This window comes from Ictidomys tridecemlineatus, chromosome 6 (genome assembly GCF_052094955.1).
Source record: "Ictidomys tridecemlineatus isolate mIctTri1 chromosome 6, mIctTri1.hap1, whole genome shotgun sequence".
NCBI classification, from domain to species: Eukaryota; Metazoa; Chordata; class Mammalia; order Rodentia; family Sciuridae; genus Ictidomys; species Ictidomys tridecemlineatus.
Genome location: NC_135482.1, coordinates 55,355,503 through 55,375,450, shown reverse-complemented (window position 1 = coordinate 55,375,450; position 19,948 = coordinate 55,355,503).

Below are 19,948 nucleotides of genomic sequence, written 5' to 3'. Positions count from 1 at the left end.
GATTATTTAAAATGCAAACTCCTTTTGCATACTTAAAATATGCTAGATTTACATATTTACAGTTATCTAAAACTTTCAGGAATACCTTACATTGAGTGATGAGAATCTCTAGTTGCACACATCAACTTGGTATGAACTTGCTTGTATGATAATGATCTAAACAAAGATATAGATGATCTTGCAGTCCCCATTTGGCCAACAGTTTAAGCCAAGTTTCAGAATCTACTTTCTGTAGAGGTAAGATTTCTACTGACTTGATTGACCAAAAGCTAGGATTCTGTCAGGTAGCTTTCTCTCTGTGTTTCTGTTTCTCTTACTCTCCCTGTCTCTACCTCTCTCTGATTCCCAAGAAAGAAATATTATTTACTCCAGAAAAGTAAATATCATTTACTTCAAACACTTTCCTAAATCTTTTAGTAAAAATGGGAAACAACAAGTGATATCTTCCCTTTGTCTACTTTCTAGTAAAGATATCCTGAAAGGAAATAAAGTAAAAAAAAAAAGAAAGAATCCTATAATCAGTGTATAATACTTCTTTTTGAAAGTCTTAAGACTTTCTCTATGGCGCATTTTGGAGCTTTCATATTCCATAAATATGTTTTTGTTGCCTTTTCTCCTTACATTTTTAGGTCCTCAAACACTTAACCTTTCCATACATTTACTTTTGAAATAATATTTCCTTATCATTTAAATTATAGAATATTTGGAGAACATGAATTCAAAAAAACAAAGGGAAAAAATAATTCTGCCATTTAAAAGTAAACATTTTCATGTATAAGCTTATAATCTTTTAAAGAATATACAAAAAATTATTAGTTAGCCATAATAAAAACAATAACTAGATAACAAACTACCCCAAATCAAAATACTATATAATATCTGCTTATTCTTGTGCTTATAAAACTATGGTTGACTGCACTCTGGTTTGAGTTTGGCTTGAAAGGAGCTCAGCTTTACATTGAAGGTTCAATAATTGGGCTCAGATGTACTCCCTGGATATTCATTTTGGGGTCTAACCTGAAATAATGGTGTATTTGTTGGTGTTGCCATAACAAAATACCATAAACTAGGGGATCCATAGTCTGTCCTTGGTGAGTTTGCTTCTTCCTTCTGAGTCAAAAAGCACACTTCACTTTCCTTTGAGTAGGCACCCTCCAGAATCTGGCTTGATCAAACCTCATTTGCTTGCAAGAGAAACATGGGAGTGCTTTTCCTCTGTTAATAACTGACTTTGTTTCAAAGTCAATCTTATTAATTTAAGCCTTAAATTTTGGGACAAAGAGTTAGAATCTGCATATGTATAAGGAACATCTATCCCTACAGAACAGGCTCAAACTTAGAGGTTCATCTCTCAAGGTGGTTAAACTTTACCCCTAAGCATTGTCACACCCAAAAGCAAAGGAGAGTGGCCATATTATGTGCTACTCCCTTCCAGCGGAGCATGAAGTAGACAATGCAATACCTGAGTATATTTCAGTATGAAAATCAAATTCCATTTCCCCAATTTTGACACAAAATCACTAATGAAGGTGCATTAGATGATTTCTTGTCTTTCTGAGAATGAATACCTTGAGCAGGAAGGAATATCACAAGCAATGTATAAAAATAACACTTATTTTCATTTGAACCTCTGGGCAAATAAAAATATTAAGGGATTAATTGTGGGGTTGAAAGAGATGGGTACACATGGGCAGAAAAGAAAGTGACAAGGAGTGCCTGCTGGGTGCCAAGTGCTATCCTTGTGCCTTCATAAGTGTTCATAAGATAGCTCAGTCTACAACTACCAAGTTGTACCAAGTGCAGATTGATGGCATTGATGGCACAATTTTTTTTCTTTTCTTTTTTTTATTAGTTGTTCACAACATTACACAGCTCTTGACATATCATATTTCATACATTAGATTCAAGTGGGTTATGAACAATTATTCCCTCTTTGCTGTGTAACTGTGTAGCACCCTTCCACTTGACTCTGTGTTGGGCTATGCCACTTTCTTTGACCAATCTAATGCAAACTATGGGGCTGGTCTCTCTTAGCATCTTCATCATGTCAAGTGAATGAGCCCAGACTAGCCAGTGGGAGGATATGGGACTCATTAAGCAGGACGCAGTTGCCTCACCTGCAGAAGCTGAAGCCAGCCAACTTAGCAGAAAGCCAAGCCCTGGAAGAGCCAATCCACAGATACCACACTCAAGAGTGTGCACAGTGAAGCTCCACACCATTCAACATCTATCAACTGACTCTCATTTATTTAGTTGACTCCTGAGCCAAGTAGCTGTTAGTTGTTGTCAACCATCAAGTTTTTGTGGTTTTTTTGTTTTGCAGCATTATTGGCCTAATAGATAACCAAATACTACAACTGATTGCAATTTCAATATAAATAATGTGGTAAAACTGAAATACAATTAATTGCAATTAATTTTATTATTAATAAAGAAAATGAGGCTTAGAAAGATTACTGAATATACCTAATCCCACATAAGTGTCTATGTCAGAATTTGAGCAGGGTTTTCTGATGCCCCTGAATTACATTGTATGTAAATTACAGCCAGCAAAACTGACATGATAAATTCACAGTCTTTAAAATAATAAGCTTAGGATTCCCCTGCTCCCAATGCTGATCCTTTAAAAACATGGCCAGATATGAAAAGAAACCTAAAAGTAGGCTAACTTTAAGGAAAGTAAAGCTATTACAAAACTTGGCATATTTTTTGTATTTACTAAATTTGCTTTTCCTTTTACATATTTCAAGCTGAAACTATTTCTCACTCAAGAACTCACCCTTTTCTGTTTATATGGTGTATGCCCTGAAGGCTATGTAAAAACATAAAAGGAACTCTTACCTTTCTTAGGTGAAGAAAATGAGATATTATGTAGTTTTCTCTGCTGGCATAAATGAGGAGATTAAGTATAAGTGGGAGATTCAGCATATCTCTATTTCCCCAACACAGAAATAGTGCATTTGACCACTTTTTTATATTTTAGTACATTTTTGTCAACAATCTTTTATTATGTATAAAAAACCCCATCTCTATTCCTTATAGAAGTTTTAAAATCATTTCACAGCTGAGTGGAACCCTAAACAGAGCTATCTTAGTGTAATGAAGCAGAAAACGATTGCTTCTTAACAAGACTGGTATATGGTGACAAACAGCTCATAAAAATCCCATCTGCCACAAAATGCCTCTATTTTAGTTGCCTTAGAATCTAAATAGTATATTTCCTATTTCCTTTCAGAAACAACAGAGGAAATATAAAGCCTTCACCAACATCAAATTGTCCTTTGACAAGAAAAGCACTTGGCTCATAATGTATTGATGTAGTTCATCATAAGACCACCCGTGTCTGGTGATGCCCTTTAGACTGTGCAGGGATTTTGGACCACCTCCTTCTACACCCCCATCGTAAGTTCTGCGAGGGTCATATGATAATGCAATGCTGTTTCTGATGTTTAACATCAAAGAATGGCCTGTTTCTCTATCAGCTTTAGATTTAGTTTGGAAAAACAAAAGACAATTCCAGACTTAGGAGAAATGAAGAAATGGGGCTATTTGCAGTCAGTGATTTTGTGAATACTGGTTTGCATATTGTTGGGGGTGCATTGCTGTTGACTCCTAGTTATGTTTTTTTTATAACTACATGAATATATATACACATATATATATATGTATATACATATACACACACATAGATATGTGTATATATATTCATGTATACATATGTGTATATACATTCATATAGTTATAAAAAACAGTTTTATTTGGGGGGATTTTTCAAAGTGTTTTCCAGGCTCTACAAATTTCACGTTTACTCAGCCAAACAGCCTTCAGTTTTTGAAACATTTAAACTCAAATGACTTGATAAAAGTATAAAATGAAAATTCCAATGGTTTTGGCTAAAACAAGACCATTCACCTTTGTACAGAAAAAGAAATGTACTAGAACTTTCAACAACTATTCCAAATGCCACATATCTACAGGTTAATCTAGTATGACTTTTAAAGCACACACGTATTACTTTGTGACAGAAATAAACCAACTCTTCAGTTAGAATATAAAATACAATATTTACTGGCTTATTCTGCTTTTGGAAGAAGCTAGAAAATTTTCTTGGAAGGGAACAATAAAAGCTGATAGTTAAATGCATTTATCTTTCAAGCAGAATGTTATGGAACTTTCTGGTCTTCTGAAGATATTACTGGATTCCTGAATTGTCCTTGACTCAGTTCCCATCTTTCTTCCTATGGGATAGAAATTTATTTCCAAGGATATAGCACACTTACTTACCACCGTGGCTGTAATACTCATGGAGTGGTCACTATGCTACTCCTAGCATTATCTCATTTACTCTTCAATGAGGTTCTGAAGTAGAACTACTAGTTTCTATAATTCAGGGGCTGTGCTACAAGAAGTTGTGGTCACACAGAGGTTACACAGCTGGTTGGATTTGTCAGGAGTTCTTTGCATTAAGTTGTAGTAGACAGAGGGACAAGTGTAGTATAGAGAGCACTGAGTCAGGAGGCAGGAAGCCTGCTTCTTACCTCTACTCTATAAATAGTTGTGCACGCTGGGGTGAGTCATTTCACATTGATGAGATGTTGGGCCAAGTACTGTAAAAGCTTCACTCAGCTCATAGATCTGTGATCTGAATGTACATTATTATTCATTATTAGTCATTATTATTACCATACTAAAGCATGTATATGGAAGTGCAGGCAATAAGTGACATGTGCCATATATGTTAGTTAAAATGCTTCGATTCTTTGCTTGCTTAAAATACATAAAATATCACTCTAATTTTGAAGGACCAAATAGTTTGCTTATTTGTCTTTTGTTGATAATATTTAGGTTGCTTCTGATATTGGACTATTCTGAATAAAGATGCTGAGAACATTCTTGTGGAAACATTTTGTAGATGTGTACATGTGTGTCTCTTAGGTTTTAAACCCATTTATAAATGGATATGATATTCATTCAATAAATATTTACTGAATGACTACTATGTGTGAGAGTTTGTTTTTAGCATTCTCAATAAAATGGAAAATAAGCTGAAAAGATTCCAGTTCCCAGGAAGCTAATGATCCAATGGGAGGAGGCAGATACTAAGTAGGCATTATGAAGGAAACACTCAAGGTGATGTGATGAAGATGAGTGGATATGGTGAGGAGGGAGAGAGGAGGGCTCTGAGGTTTCCTTTCTGAGGTGACCCTGGATTGAGGACCCCCAACAAATAGAGGAGCTGCCCCATGAAGAGCCCAGGGATTTGTGTTCAGGCAGAGGAGATAATACAAGGCATTATGGCATACTGTTATTGATATTTATCAAAGATCTGTAAAATGTCAGTTCCAAAAGGGTCCTTCGACATCATCCAGCTCACAATTTCCCACTCTGCACATGAGAAAAATAAGACTGCATTCTCAGTCAGCCGTGGGGCTAGGAGTTGAACCAGGTGTCCTGGGCACCACTCCAGTCTTCCTTCATTGCATGGTAACAGCCACCACTGCCCCTTTAGATCGATTGCTCTGCCAGGCACTCTATCTCATGGATGTTACTCCTCTTTCTTCATTCTTGTAAGACCTGATGATATAAGCATTATCTTGCCTATTTTAATCATAAGAAAACAAAGGCTTAGAGAAGTTCAGTGAGTTGTCACATAGCTTTAGCAAATGTGAGAACTTGGGCTTTGAACTATTGAGCCACATGCTCTTGTTAGTGTGTTTCTAAACTTGGGAAGTTGTCTTACACATTTTTTTTCTTATTAAGTAAAAAAATACATCTAGAATAACTTTTATTATAATAATTTTATTTGTTATTGCATGATCAGAGTATTGAATAAAGGGAGGACTAATTAGAGAGGGGAACATAAAATGTAAAGATTTATTGACTTTTTATAGTGGGGTTAGTACTAAATAGTTAATAGAAGTCAAGCTGTAAAATATGAACATATTGATCTTTTTAGTAAGTATACATTATTGATATAGAATATTGTATTAACCTTGGCACAGTAATTAGGCTATAATTTCTAAAATAAATGTTAAGCACGTTGGAAAAAAGAAAAGAAAGTTGTTATATGACCATAGTTTGAATATAGACAGGAAAGGGTAGGGTGCAATGCTCATTGGAAAATAAACAAGGGCAAAAGATAATTAATTTTCCAAGGGTTACCATTTATTTAACCAAATGTATCCAATTATGCCATTTGTGATTACTTAGAAAAATAAGGAGATAGATTTTGGTCGACAGAGCTCAAATACCAAATTAACTGTAATTTCTCCTATAAGAAATTTCATAATATTTTTTCTTTTGTTCTTGAAGATGTTAGCTAAAACTGGATGCTGCCTTGGAGAAACAAATGGGCAACTGCTAGACTTTTTAGTGATCTCGGGGTAAAAGGATATGCAATGTGCTGTGTCACTTGAAGGGCTCCACCACAGACTTCCCTCCAGTTCTCTAAAATGAAAGGCATCATAGGCCAAGGCTATTGAGAAATGAGGAAAAAGTTAACACCCATATTCTCCTGGAAGTTCACTTAGGGGAGAGTGAAGGCCACTGAATTACTAGGGCTCAGGAGCTGGGGTTTGCATCCTGTGCTCCAGGAAATGTCTGTGATGTATCTTCCCAGTTTTCCTTTCTACTTTCTTGCCATCCCCAACATCCCTTTCCCTTCTTTCTTTTTAGTGTGTGATTGCATATTGTTCTAATTTCCTTTGTACTGCACACAAGACTGTATGATATTAAAACCATTCTTTTTAAGAAATGAGGGAAATCAGATTTTCCTCCCAGTTCCACTCTTTTGTCTGCTGACTGCATTCTAGTCTGATTCCATGTCCCATTTGCCATTTGAAATGACAAGTAGATTTGGAAACACTCTTTTTCCAGATGCTATCTCTCTTTATCTTACTTAAGTGACATAAAGATAGAGACAACCATAGTTCACAGTCTGCTGCTTAAATCCAATGCATTAAAGGTGAAAGAAGCCTAACATCACATCTCTTGTTGTCCCTAGTATTATTAATTGTCTTATTATACTACAATACCTTTATATCCTATATTTTTGCCAAAGTCACACAAGTGACCCAGAAAAATATTCAAGAGGGTAAAATAAAGTTAATTTGTGGGGGGACCATAGATAAGGCTTTCTTGCATTCTATAAATGGCAAGGGTTTCCCACGTGCATCAGTAGAGGTATAAACTAACAGCAGATGTTTCAGGCGTAAGGGAGAAGATGAAAACCAGAACACACTGAGTTAAAAAAACGAATTCCAGCAATTGCCACTTCTTTCCCAGGGAGGAAGCAGTACTGAATGAATATAAACATTCTGATACTCATAGTAAAGCATACAGTGCTTGTTAAATTCTCACTTCCACCAATCCTAGGGACTTCTGAGCCTCTGGCTATGACACCTGACACTAATTCGTGTTTCACTTTGGGTAAACTTATGATGAAGTAGTTACAAACTCAGAGGTAGATAGTAGTAAGACCACTAGAAAGATGTTCTTTTTTTGAGAGAGAGAGAGAGAGAGAGAGAGAGAGAGAGAGAGAGAGAGAGAGAGAGAGAGAGAGAAAGAGAAAGATTCTTTTAATATTTATTTTTTTAGTTTTCGGCAGACACAACATCTTTGTTTGTATGTGGTGCTGAGGATGAAGTCCGGGCCGCACGCATGCCAGGCGAGCGCGCCACCACTTGAGCCACATCCCTAGCCCAAAGAAAGATGTTCTTAAAGGCCTGTTTTTGTTTCTTTATAACAAGGCAATGGTTATCATAACAGAAAAAAAATCCAGCCTTCCTGCAGATGCTTAATAGTCATAGGCTGTTTAGGAGCTAATTGGAAAACAATACATAATAAGTTTTCATATTTTCTACCCTTCTCTCTTGGTTTTCCAGTTGAGGGGTTTTAACTTCTCCTGTCACTTTCAATGGAATATGCCATAAACTTTTATTTCTTTTCCTCTAGCTATCCCTTTTCTTTCCAACAAAAGGAATGAATTAGTAACAAGCTCATTTAGATCAAGAAAGGAGATGTCCCTTCCCAAGAGGATCATTAAATGGTGGGTGCACTGCAGAAATGACACAAAACAGAAAATCGTGGAGTGCAGGAGCAGCTGGTAAATTTCACCTGGCATTTAGCTGAAATTGGGCAAAATGGTAAAGATGATGGACATGTTCACTTGGTTTTCATTTTCTTTGTACAGATGCTGCAAATCATCCATGGATGAAGATGTGATATTATATCCACTATGCTATTTCAGATGTGGGCAATGGCCATAAGAGATGGCACGATGGAGATGTGTATCAGCCAAGATTATTTGGATACAAGCAACAGAAACTGACTCTAGATCAAAAGAATTTGTTCAAGGATATGGAGGAACAGGAATACTGAAAAAAATTAGGTTTGCAGTAAGAAAAGAACTGATGGTGTGTGCCAGGAATTCATGAAGCAGGAATTACTCTGTGGCTCATTAGAGCACTGCTGCTTGAATAATGAGCTTAAGGTGTCAAGTTCCAGGAAGGTGCATCTTATGAGACCCAAATGGTCATATCCTTCCCACTTGCCTCTTCCCATGGTTATCATCAGCCATGTTCCTTAGTGATCTTACTACGCTGTACCCAATAGAGGAGAGAGAATTCCATAACAGAACACCAAAATACTGTTGCCAGAAGAAGATGGGAAGGCATGCCCAATCAGCCTACAGAGATAATTGTCCACTGCACAGTATAATGTGCAATTGATTTCATGCCATATTTTCTATGGCTTTTAGTTCATAGTCTATGTGGTTTGTTAGGAGAAGTGGAGGTTATAGACAGAGAATGAAAAAACATTATCACTTCACATTATTCAACCTGCTGTGGTAAAAGTAGCCCACATGGACACGGTATGAAACAGTCAAACCTCTGTCTGGACATAGTGGTGCATGACTGTAAGCCTAGCAATTTGTGGGGCTGAGATGGGAGGATCGTGAGTTCGAGGTAAGGCTCAGCAATTTAATGAGACTCTCAGCACTTAGTGAGATTCTGTCCCAATAAATTAATAAACAACAAAATAAAAGGAAATAGGGATGTGGCTCAATGGTAAAGCATCCCTAGGTTTAATCCCCAATTCCCCAAACCCCCAACACATGCATGCATACCTGATGGTTAAACCTCTGGTCTTCTACAATCCAAAATGATGTTGGGTTTTGATACATAGAAGATATTATGACATTGACTTTTTGCTTATTAGGGAATCTGTCTTAGGTGGCATCCAATATTTAAGATTTTTTTCTCTCTACCAAATGGAGTTAACATAATCTCTCTCCTTGTCAAGGGGTAAGATAGAACACAGCCCAAGCCTTGCCCAGAGAGCAGAGCCACAGCCCCACAAAGCAGAGATACAAATCCTTAGAGAGGAATAGGAATTAGAGTCAGGTCTGTCCTATAGAACACATAGGAGAGATGAGAAGCTTACTTAGTAATATTATTGATAAATATTGTATACTTACAAGTATATATGTAGAGATTGCTACCACTGGACAGAAGTTACCGAGTTCCAGGCTGTGACTGTCTCAGAGCCGACTGGCAAATCACAGAGGCTCAGCAAAACCTGCACAAAAAGAAAAGGGAAAACACAGAACATTTCATCATGGAGGTATTTTTGTTTTAAGTAACTGAAGCGTTTTTGTTGACTAAAAAATAAAAAATAGACATTAATTTTACCAGCACCTCTCCATATGCTGTTTATAACGTATTGTATTTAGTTTTGCAAGGATTAACTGTGTAGCAAACAGTTTGAGTGCTCATTCTGTACCGGGTGTTCAATCTTTCCCAAGTTAACTCTCTGCTACTTTTAGACCAATTCCTGGAGGATCAGAGAAGAGCTTGGCAGATCTTCAAATAGATCCAGAGGGCTCTACACTGTAAATTGGTGGGAGAGGAAAAACCAAGCAGCCAAAACGGCATAACAGAACATGTTTGAGGATGGCACAGATGTGACATGGCAAGAACAAGATTAGAGGACTCTCTGGCTATGATACTCTGGGTTCAAATCCTAACTTCATCATTTATTAGCTTTCTGATCTTCGATAAGTCATTTAATCCCTCTATGCTTTTTTTCCTTAACTGAAAAATGGGTATGATGAGCTAATCCCTACTTGATCAGGCAAGTAAGTGGTTGACACAGAGTCTGTATATAGAAAGGGCTCAATATGTGTTGATGCTTATGTGTGTTAGTTTTATACAAAGGAAAAGGTTTGGTAACTGATGAAAAAATAATGGAAACATATTTTTTGAGTTACACCTTTGGCTGTAGAGCTGGGAGATGCTTAGATTATTGATAATGCACACTACACACATAGTAGAGCAATTGTAAACATCTTCAATACAATCTTAGGGGTCATCCTTGAAAGTATGATGTTGGATTACAAGAAGGTATTGCCTCCTTTGTACTTGACTCTTGTTGGATGGCATCTATGGCATTCTGAGAAGTTCTAGAGGTGGGAACATTTTAAGAAGGTCATTGACTTCTTGGATTAAGTTAATAGAACTGATTGAAGTTTTGCTATTCTTTCCGGTTGAAAAATGTTTGAAGGAACTAAGGGTTGGTTGGAACATTTGAGACAAACAGAAGACTTGAATGCTGTCTTCAAAAGTTAAAGGGTTGATTGTGAAAGAGAGATCTGCCTATTAGCAGGGATTGGAAACAACACAGAAGCAGATTATGCTTTGGGATAGAAGGGTAATAATTAGAGCTGCTGAGTTTACATAGTCCTCTGTAAGCTGGTTGTACTACTTTCCCTGGAAGATTTGCACATAAACTGTAACAACCTGACAAGAGACACTGAGAAGGGCATTTTTACCTAGAGCTGGAGTTGTTAAGATAACCTTGACTCTAACATTTAATGCACATTTTACAAGGATAGAAAACAAAGAGTAGCAGTCATGAAGTTAGTTGAATCCCTATGGCTTCCTAAGACTAACAGAAAATATCTGCACATGTGGCCCTGCTTCTCCTGGATCTAAGGATTCTGTTTCCCTTACCAAGGGAGAATGGATTTAGTTGTAGAAAAGTGTGACCAGGCAGTAGGATGCCCTAAGCATCAGAAGAAAAAAAGGATATGAGAAAAAGTAGCTGTACTTTCCTCATTGTATTTATTTATTTATTTTTGGTACCAGGGATTGAACCCAAGGGTGATTAATCACTGAGCCACATCTGTAGCCCTTTTTATGTTTTATTTTGAGTCAGGGTTTTGCTAAGTTGCTTAGAGCCTTGCTAAAGTTGCTGAGGCTGGCTTTGAACTTGTGATCCTCCTGTCTCAGCCTCTCAAGCCACTGGGATTACAGGTATGTGCCACCATGCCCAGTTCCTCATTGTATTTTATTGACTGTAAGTTATATTTTGTTAGTTTTCACTGTAGAAGTCAAGCTCATGCATGATCAAGTATCTTCAGGCTGATTGGATCAGACTTGAAGGGAGCCTATGAAGTCATTTAGCCTACTCTCTAAATTTATTAACAATTATGAGGCATATTCTGTTTTTTAAAAAGGCTGCAGAGTAACTGGGAGAGCTTCCCATCTCTATTCTTAACTACTTCTCTCTCCTACCTACAAAGCAAGGGAAAGACTGCAGTCATAACATGTGGGACGCCACCATGAGGCTACTTCACCCATGAAGCTATTTGAATGGTATTTTACTCCCTAATGAGCCATGGGGGATTTAGGTCTCCCCTTGGGTAGGATCCTGGCATTCCTATGTGTAGAATTCCCCAGGTGTGAGATCTCTGCCCTTGCTCTACCAGTAGGAGGGTTCTCTTAGCTCTGGAGTTGGGCGTAACCCACTGGGAACTAGACAGCCAACCTCTTGCCTTATTTGGCAAAGAACATTCCATGGAAAATCTTTGAAGTTCCCCCATATAAATAAAGCAAATGCAGACTCTAGTGCTCTCTTTCCAGTGTGGAAGCTCGACCCCTGAGGTGGAAGAGCCATCCCATCCCCGATTTCTAAAATTACTTCCTGTGTCCCATGGTTTCTTGGCTATTTTCTCTTAGCCTTATTTCTGCAGTTAGCTCACTCCACGCAGAGGAACCCCAATTCCACTGCCCATGCAGGACGTGGGCAGAAACAATAGGCTGTGGGACCAGGCAGCTATGGGCTTCCAGAGACCAGTTCTGGAGACCTCCAGTAAACTCAGGACAGAGGCTCAGGTTCCTCAGAGGGACACAATGACGGTGCCCACTTTAGGGGTTAGTTATAAGAACTGATTAAGATAATACATGACAAAGTGCTTAGCACTGTGCCACAGCACATACAAACCCCCAATGAATGTTAATTATTATAATGAGCTTTATAATTGCTTTTCCTGCTCTGTCATGGTAGAAGTGACACAGATGGCCAAGAACTTTAACACAATTTCAAGCATTTATTATTGTTTCATTGCATCGATTAATTACTTGGGGAAAATTCAGAATCTGGGAATTTTTATTTGGAATAGTTTCTAAATTTTAGTCCTATTTGTCTTAGAGCTCTTCAAGTCTTTGGAATCTTTATTAAATTTTAGTTCTTCAAGTGGTAAAACGATAAGCAATAGTTACTTTCAGATTTTCCTGGAGCAAAATTCCATGTTTAGAATTAAGCTGCATAAAATAATAATTGAGAGATAATTACAAATTCTTAAAACTACACTAGTTATATATAGTTACCCTGAGAATTATTGTAGAAAAGTGCCTTAAAAATCACAAAGCCTTAAACACTTATACTACAAGTGGGGAAGGAAATCCTGAGTTTTCTTAATAAATATGGAAAACTTTATATCCGAGACACCTATCTTTACAAGATCAATAGAAAAGGGGTCCAACAGATTCTAATTACATTTATGTTAAAAACTTTATTTCTTCTCAGCAATGTAAATTACTTCTTGTAAAGGTTATAAAGCAAGTGTTCTCTAGTCTTTAAATATATTATGTACTTAATTATTATAGGCAAATGTATTTTACAACCAAATGGAAACTTCAAGAACTGCTGTGGATTATATTATGTTGTATTTTAAAAAAATTTTGATTGCTATAATACTGTAATTTCTAACCTTCCAGCTAAAAAGAATAAAATAATACTCATACCTAATTGAAACTCATTTATAATCAAGCAATATGAGGAATTAAAGACAAAAATTGACTGTGTTATGAAATTTCACACCCCAAATTACTTTGTGTGGGTCATTAATATTTATAACTAAACTGTCCTTAGATGTGCATTAATAATGTACCTTGGGATTACACAAAGAATAATTCATAAATATTCTGGAAAAGAAGAAGCTATAATTAAATCACAGTAATTAGCATGGATATTGGGTTATGATTTGAATGAATCACAAATTCTTACTATACAGGTTGATATGTTCACTCTTCCATGAGATTCAGAAGGTTGAGATTCAGCAAGCAAAGTGGAGATGCATGGAAGTTGCTTTCTAGAAAAATATCTTTTCCTAAAACCTCTGCTCACGGTAAACATGAACTCGGCATTGAGAAGATGTAGCATACAATAAAATTACATATTCCCTTGTCAATTAAAAAAAAATCTAAGTTGTCTTTTGTGGCGCACAATGTTATTTTCTTCAGAGAGTTCCAAAATATTAGGCCAACTAAATTTCATTGATGTTATACTTTCTAACTGGCTTTTAAAATGCAAATTTAAAAACCAGATATTGCCCCATCTATTAAGAAATTGAAATAACTTATTTTAATATTTAATCTTTATGATGTTTGGGACTCCTTTAATCTTCAGGCAAAGAAGTTTTGTCAAGTCAAAATTTATTAATAATTTAATTTTTCTTCTAGACTTGAAAGCCTTCGTTATATGCAACTGTTATAGAATATATATCAAACCACTGGACTCCCATGGAAAATGTATTATCAGTATTTGAACTGTAAATTTTCACTGGAATTTTAGTCTCTAGATATTAGTTTTCCTTTAGATTTATTCCCATATTAATCAGGTGATGTTTCCTGGTTTAGGTGGTTCCCAGATCAATCTTCTCTTTTCCTGTTTCAGAGAATGGTTCTTGTATCTGCCCTTGTTTCTGATCTCTATGCCATGGCTCTTTTTTGGTTCCTGCTCTCCATCACAAAACACCAAGTCCCTCTGCTATCTCAATTTCTCTTGAAAACTTCCATTTCTTTCCATATTCCCTGACACTGCCCTAGTCTGGGCCATGGTGATCTTGGGGTTTAGCACCCCTTCTCTAGTGTCTATGTCTTTCAGTGTCATGGTGATCTTGGGGTTTAGCACCCCTTCTCTAGTGTCTATGTCTATGTCATTCTCCACCTTGTAGCTGGAGGAATCTTTCCACACCCCAAACCCGATCTTGGTGTTCTACTTACTCCTTTTCCATTTTGAGTATTTTTAACATCCTGTGAATGTTAACTGGCCTCTCAGAGCCTTGGTCGTCTCAGGTCCAATAAGTGTTTCTTCCACTCCCATTCATCCAGCATACCCTCTACTTCTTCAAGATGACAACTTCATACATCCCATTCATTGACTGACTGGTTTGGCCTATCTCCAGTTTACCTCCTTGATCACCTTTGGAAACAATTTTTCAAAAACATGAGCACTTTAATCTATTTTCTTTCTTTCCTCTCTTTTCTTCATCATCCACTTGGAATCCATTTAATTATAAACACGTAATTTTTGTATAAATGAATCATTTCAATTGTGCTCTGGAAAACACATACCTCTGTAAAGTCCAGTTTTCTACATCCTTCATACATATGCCCATACAGTTAATCATTGTCATAGAGAAATCATGACAGTATGGACTAAGTGGGAATTTGTGACCACTACATGCTTGGTCTGAATGGTTGTGTCTTTCCAACATGTAAAAACTTCATCCTTAGTGTGATGGTATTAACACATAAGGCTTTTGGAAGGTGATTAGATTGTAAGAGCGGATCCCTTATTAGTGGAATTAGTGCCCTTATAAAAAGGTCTGAGGGAACCTGTTTCCCCCTTCCACCATGTGAAGATGCAGTGAGAAGGCACATAATTTTTGATAAAGAGCACAGATCGTTACCAAGCACCAAATCTGCTGCTGATTTGATCTTGGGCTTCCCAGCTTCCAGAATGCTAAGCAATAAATTTTTGTTTATAAATTACCCAGGTTAAGGTATTTGTTATAGCACCTTCAAGGACTAAGACATTGCCTTAGTGTGAGTTCAGTACTGGCACACCATTCTGTTGCACATAATGTGGACAATGCTCTGCTCCAAGTTGGAGATAAAACTGTGAGCCAAGACAGATCTGGTTTCTTCCCATGAAGAGACAGCAGTCTTGTGAGGAACACAAGCAATTGCCAAGAGTTTTATCTAAAAAAATTCTGGGGTGCTATGGGACCGGTGAGAGTCTAAATGAGTCTTGGAACTGTGGGTAGGAGTCAGAGAGCACTTCCTAGAGAAGATAGCATTGAAGCTCAGACTTGAATCAATAGAAGATGATGTGTGGAGAAAGAGTTGTGTTAACATAAGATGTTAATACAACTTCATGAGATGAAGTGTGGGGAAGAGTTATATTAACAGTATACAAAGAGATTTGGAGGTGAAGGAAACGCTGGTGCGATTGAGGAACTTAGAATAAATTTATTGTTGCTGTAGCATAAAGTTTAAGGTGAGGAGTGGTGAAAAGTCAATCTAGAGACATGTCAGTCACACAGTACCTTGAAACCATGTGAAGAAATTTGTACTCTTTCCAAGAAATGAGAACAATTGAAGGGTAAGTGATGGGTTTGATGATTTTTGTATTAAAAATTTCTGAGGAAAAGCTGATTGGAGAGAGATAGATAAGGTTTCTGCTAAGCAATAGGCAAGATGTCATGGGATGAACAACTGGGCAAACATTATCTCCAGATGAGTAACAGAAAATTTAAAAGTGTTTATAGTGTACTTCTCCACTGGTATGGCATATAAGCAATGGATTTACTAAAATATATTATCTTCTGTCATCATATACTCTGACATGGGGAATAAGAATGGAGGAAGGGAGATGCCTGTAATCCCAACGGCTCTGGGGGCTGAGCAGGAGAATCACAAGTTTGAGGCCAGCCTCAGTAACTTAACAAGATTTCAGGTCTTGGTTTAAATATCATAGCTTCAGCACAGGGTTTTTACTGTTTGAAATATATAGCTAGCCAATGCTTTATTGCATTAATAAATATTAGTCTCTACCAATGAATTAGAGTGTGAAGGCAAGTCCTCTATGACTGGAAGCATTCTTACTACCCATCTTTGTCTCAATCTCTGAGCTATTCTGGCTGTCTTCTGATGTGGCATGTAGAGAGAGATATCTACATGTAGAGGGGTAAGAAAACCTGGTGATTGATTCTTGGGGAATCTGTCAACAGTACTAAGGGCTGGCAGTGATGATGGCTATACCAACAGTCGAAAATTCCAAGGGCTGGGGTGAATTCTTGAGGAGCTGAAGGGGGAATAAAAATTCCATTATTACTATATAGTTGGGAAGTGCTTTATGCAGGCATACTTCATTTTATTATGTTTTGCTTTATTGTGCTTTGTGAATGCTGCCTTTTTTTTTTTTGGCAAATAGAAGGTTTGTGGCAACCCTGTTTTGAGCAAAGTCAGTTCCATTTTTCCCACAGCTTGGTTGATCATTAGCATTTTTTTTTAGCTATAAAGTATTTTAAAATTAAAATATGTATTTTTTAAGACATAATGCTATTGCACAAGTAATACAGCACAGTATAGTGTAAACATAACTTTTGTATGTATTGGGAAACTATGTCTTACTCTATTGCAATATTTACTTTATTGTAGTGGTCTAAAACCTAACCCGCCATATTTGTTAGGTATGCCCGCAGTTTGAAAGTCATTTTTTATTCATTATGCATTTGAATGTTATAGTAACACCTTGATGGCTAGGATTATCTGCATTTTGCTGGCAAGGAAAACTAGACTCTTATTATGTAAGCTACTTGCTGTGATTGCACATTGTGAACAGTGGTGTAAGACTTTACTCATATCTTTTTCTTTTTCATTTTCTTCTGGAAAGAGTTCATCTCCATCTTTTTAAACAAGTGCTTATAGTCTCTACTCAAATTAGCTCTAGTTTATGAAATGATCTTGAAAGAAAAACAAAGAAAAGCTCTTTACAAAGTTTCGTTGTAGGGAATGAGGCATTCTGCCCAAGGTAATCATCCAAATAAAGGCATTAAAAGATCGTTTTTAATGGAAAATTTCCTAACACACATTTTATTATTTTCTGCTTAATTTGTTCTTTTATCTGTAGGAACACAGTGCTCAGAAGATAGAAGGCACTTAGTAAGTATGTAGTGAATTATCATCATAAACAACTGCTATTATACACCAAGGCCTTCCTGATGGTGCTTTGGAGCCTCTGCCTCCCTCCTCAATGACTTGAAGCTACTATGGTTTTATTTGCTTAGTTGTTTCCTTACTGTTAGGCTGTTACCTGTTACATTTTTTTGTATTTATAAGCTCATTCCTCACTCTCCTGACAATTTGCTATTTCTAATCTTCTGTGGTCTAGGAAACCAAATATTCACGTTATTTCAATTCAAGAAAATTATTTCTTCCATTTTTACTATGATTGCTTTTCTAATAGAGAAAGGAAGAATTTAAATTGTTTGCATGAATGTTAGGACATGATGGTCCAGAAACAGATTTATTCAAATTGGATCTTAGTACACAATTCCTGATGGATGCTTGGTATGCTGTATTTTGTTTCTCCTTGGGGGCAGAAGTTATAAGACCAGAATGTGAAATAAACTTAACCCTATGTTATATGCTGTCTATATATTTTAATCAGAAGCTGAAAATCCCTGCAGACTTTGCTTCTGCAAGTCGCCGATTTTGAACTCTGTCGCTGTTATCTGTTTGCTCATGTAATATTAAACTCTAGTTGAGCCTTAATTTCAAGAAATATGAACCAAACTCTGTAAATGAGGATTTGAAGAACTGAACTATGGAAAGTAGTTTCTTTACAGTTACTAAAAAATGCAAATAATGAATAGTTTCTGATAGATGTTCAACTGTTATCTTTTAAAAATGGACAGGAATTTTTAGTGGCCAGTGTACTTCACCACACATTCCATTTTATTTCATCATCACTCTACTTGGAAGTCTGATAGGCACCTCAAGCAGGGCACAAAAACTGTATTCTTAATTTTATTCGTTTTTAGCAACCTATTCTCAAATCTTACATCTCAATATAATCATCACCAGCTACCAGATGCTCAAGTCCCAACTTAGAAGTGATTTTCAATATCTTTCTTGCTCTCTCATTGTGTAAACAACCCACCAGCAAGTGCTATTCCCCCTGCCACCCCCTCCCCCTCTGCCAAAATAAAATTCAAAGTCTTTCTTTTTCATTCCAATTCCTTTGCCACAACTTTGGAAAGCCATCTCATTTCTCTCCTGGTCACAATAGACCTCTCTAAGTCCTCTTTTCTCTCTAGATAGTCCAGCTTCAGAGTGTGTGTTTTTAAGTACTGCAAATTGCTTCTTGTCTATTTCTCACTGCACTTAGAGTAAAATCCAAACTCCTTACCCTTGGCATTGGCCTTGGCAACATGGAGTTTGTTAGAATCCTCTGTGAGAAATTTTAGAGAAGTTGTGCAAGTCAACAACAGAAAGCTCAGGTAGAGGAGTGAAAGACATTTAGGAATTGTGGTTAGCAAGTCATTACTCTCAGGATGTTTCATGTGACAGGGAGAAGAGAGAAAGTGGGAAAGGAGACAGGTATAAGGGGTGTGGAGTGTCTTCAGAGTCCCCTGCTAACGTGGGTTGCAGTGCAAGAGTGACTGGCAACCCTGATTGAATGGAGAACCAGGGATCTGGGAATGGGAGTTTACCATGTGCCTTTCACAGGATATTTATATTCCTTGGGGAATGGCACAAGACCTACTTGTCTGCCCTGTGACCAGAAGTCCCTACCACAGGAAGCTTTATACTGGAAGATGTCCTCATGGAGCTTGTCTAATCTGTGTCTAGTTTATGTTGCCTGACCAATACTCTGCTACTGGGAGCTCATTTTTGTGTTCTCTCTGGTGGCCCAGGGAAAACTCAGCCTGAGATAGCCCCTAGTAGTAGTAGTAGTAGTGGTGGTGGTAGTAGGTTGTTGTTGTTGTTCTTCTCCTCCTTATTCTTCCTCTCCTTCCTCCTCTTCTCCCTTCTCCTCTTCCTTTACCCTTTTCCTCCTTTTTCCATCCACTGGTCACTTTATTGATCTCCCTTTGATTTTCATGAGCTTACCCCTCCATATCCCACTTTACCTTATTCCTCTCTAGCTTCCACATGTGAGAAGAAACATATGGCTGTGACCTTCTGAGTTTGGCTAATATTGCTTAACATAATGTTCTTAAGTTTCATTCATTTTCTCGCAAATGATATAATTTCATTTTTCTTTATGGCTGAGTAAAACTCAAGTATAAATATATAATTTTTTAAAACATTCATCTGTTGATGGACACTTGGCTGGTTCCATAGTTTGTCTAATTGTGAATTGTGATGTTATAAATATAGCTATGCATATATCACTATAGTATGATGGCTTTAATTCTTTAGAATAAATACTGAGGATTGGTATAGAGGGGTCAAGATGATGGTACATTCTTAGCATTTTGAGGAACCTCCATATTTATTTCCATAGTCAGCTCCTCATTCTTTTGATGAAAGATCCAAATTTAAAACACCACCAGAATAAGAAATAAGTCCAAATATTTATTACTGAAAAGATCCTAGGCAGGAAGGGTGCCATGAGTTGGAAGACCAGTTCTTTGTTCTCAGGTCACACGAGGCAGGAATGAAGATTCAGGCAGAGAGAGGTGGGAGGGAGGCCTGTAAGCTTGAGTAAATGGCAGCTAATAGTACATACAAGATAATGGGGTGTGGGTCATTTACCTTATTCCAGGGACAGGGTCATTTCAAGTTTGAGGGCAAATGCCCAAATGGTC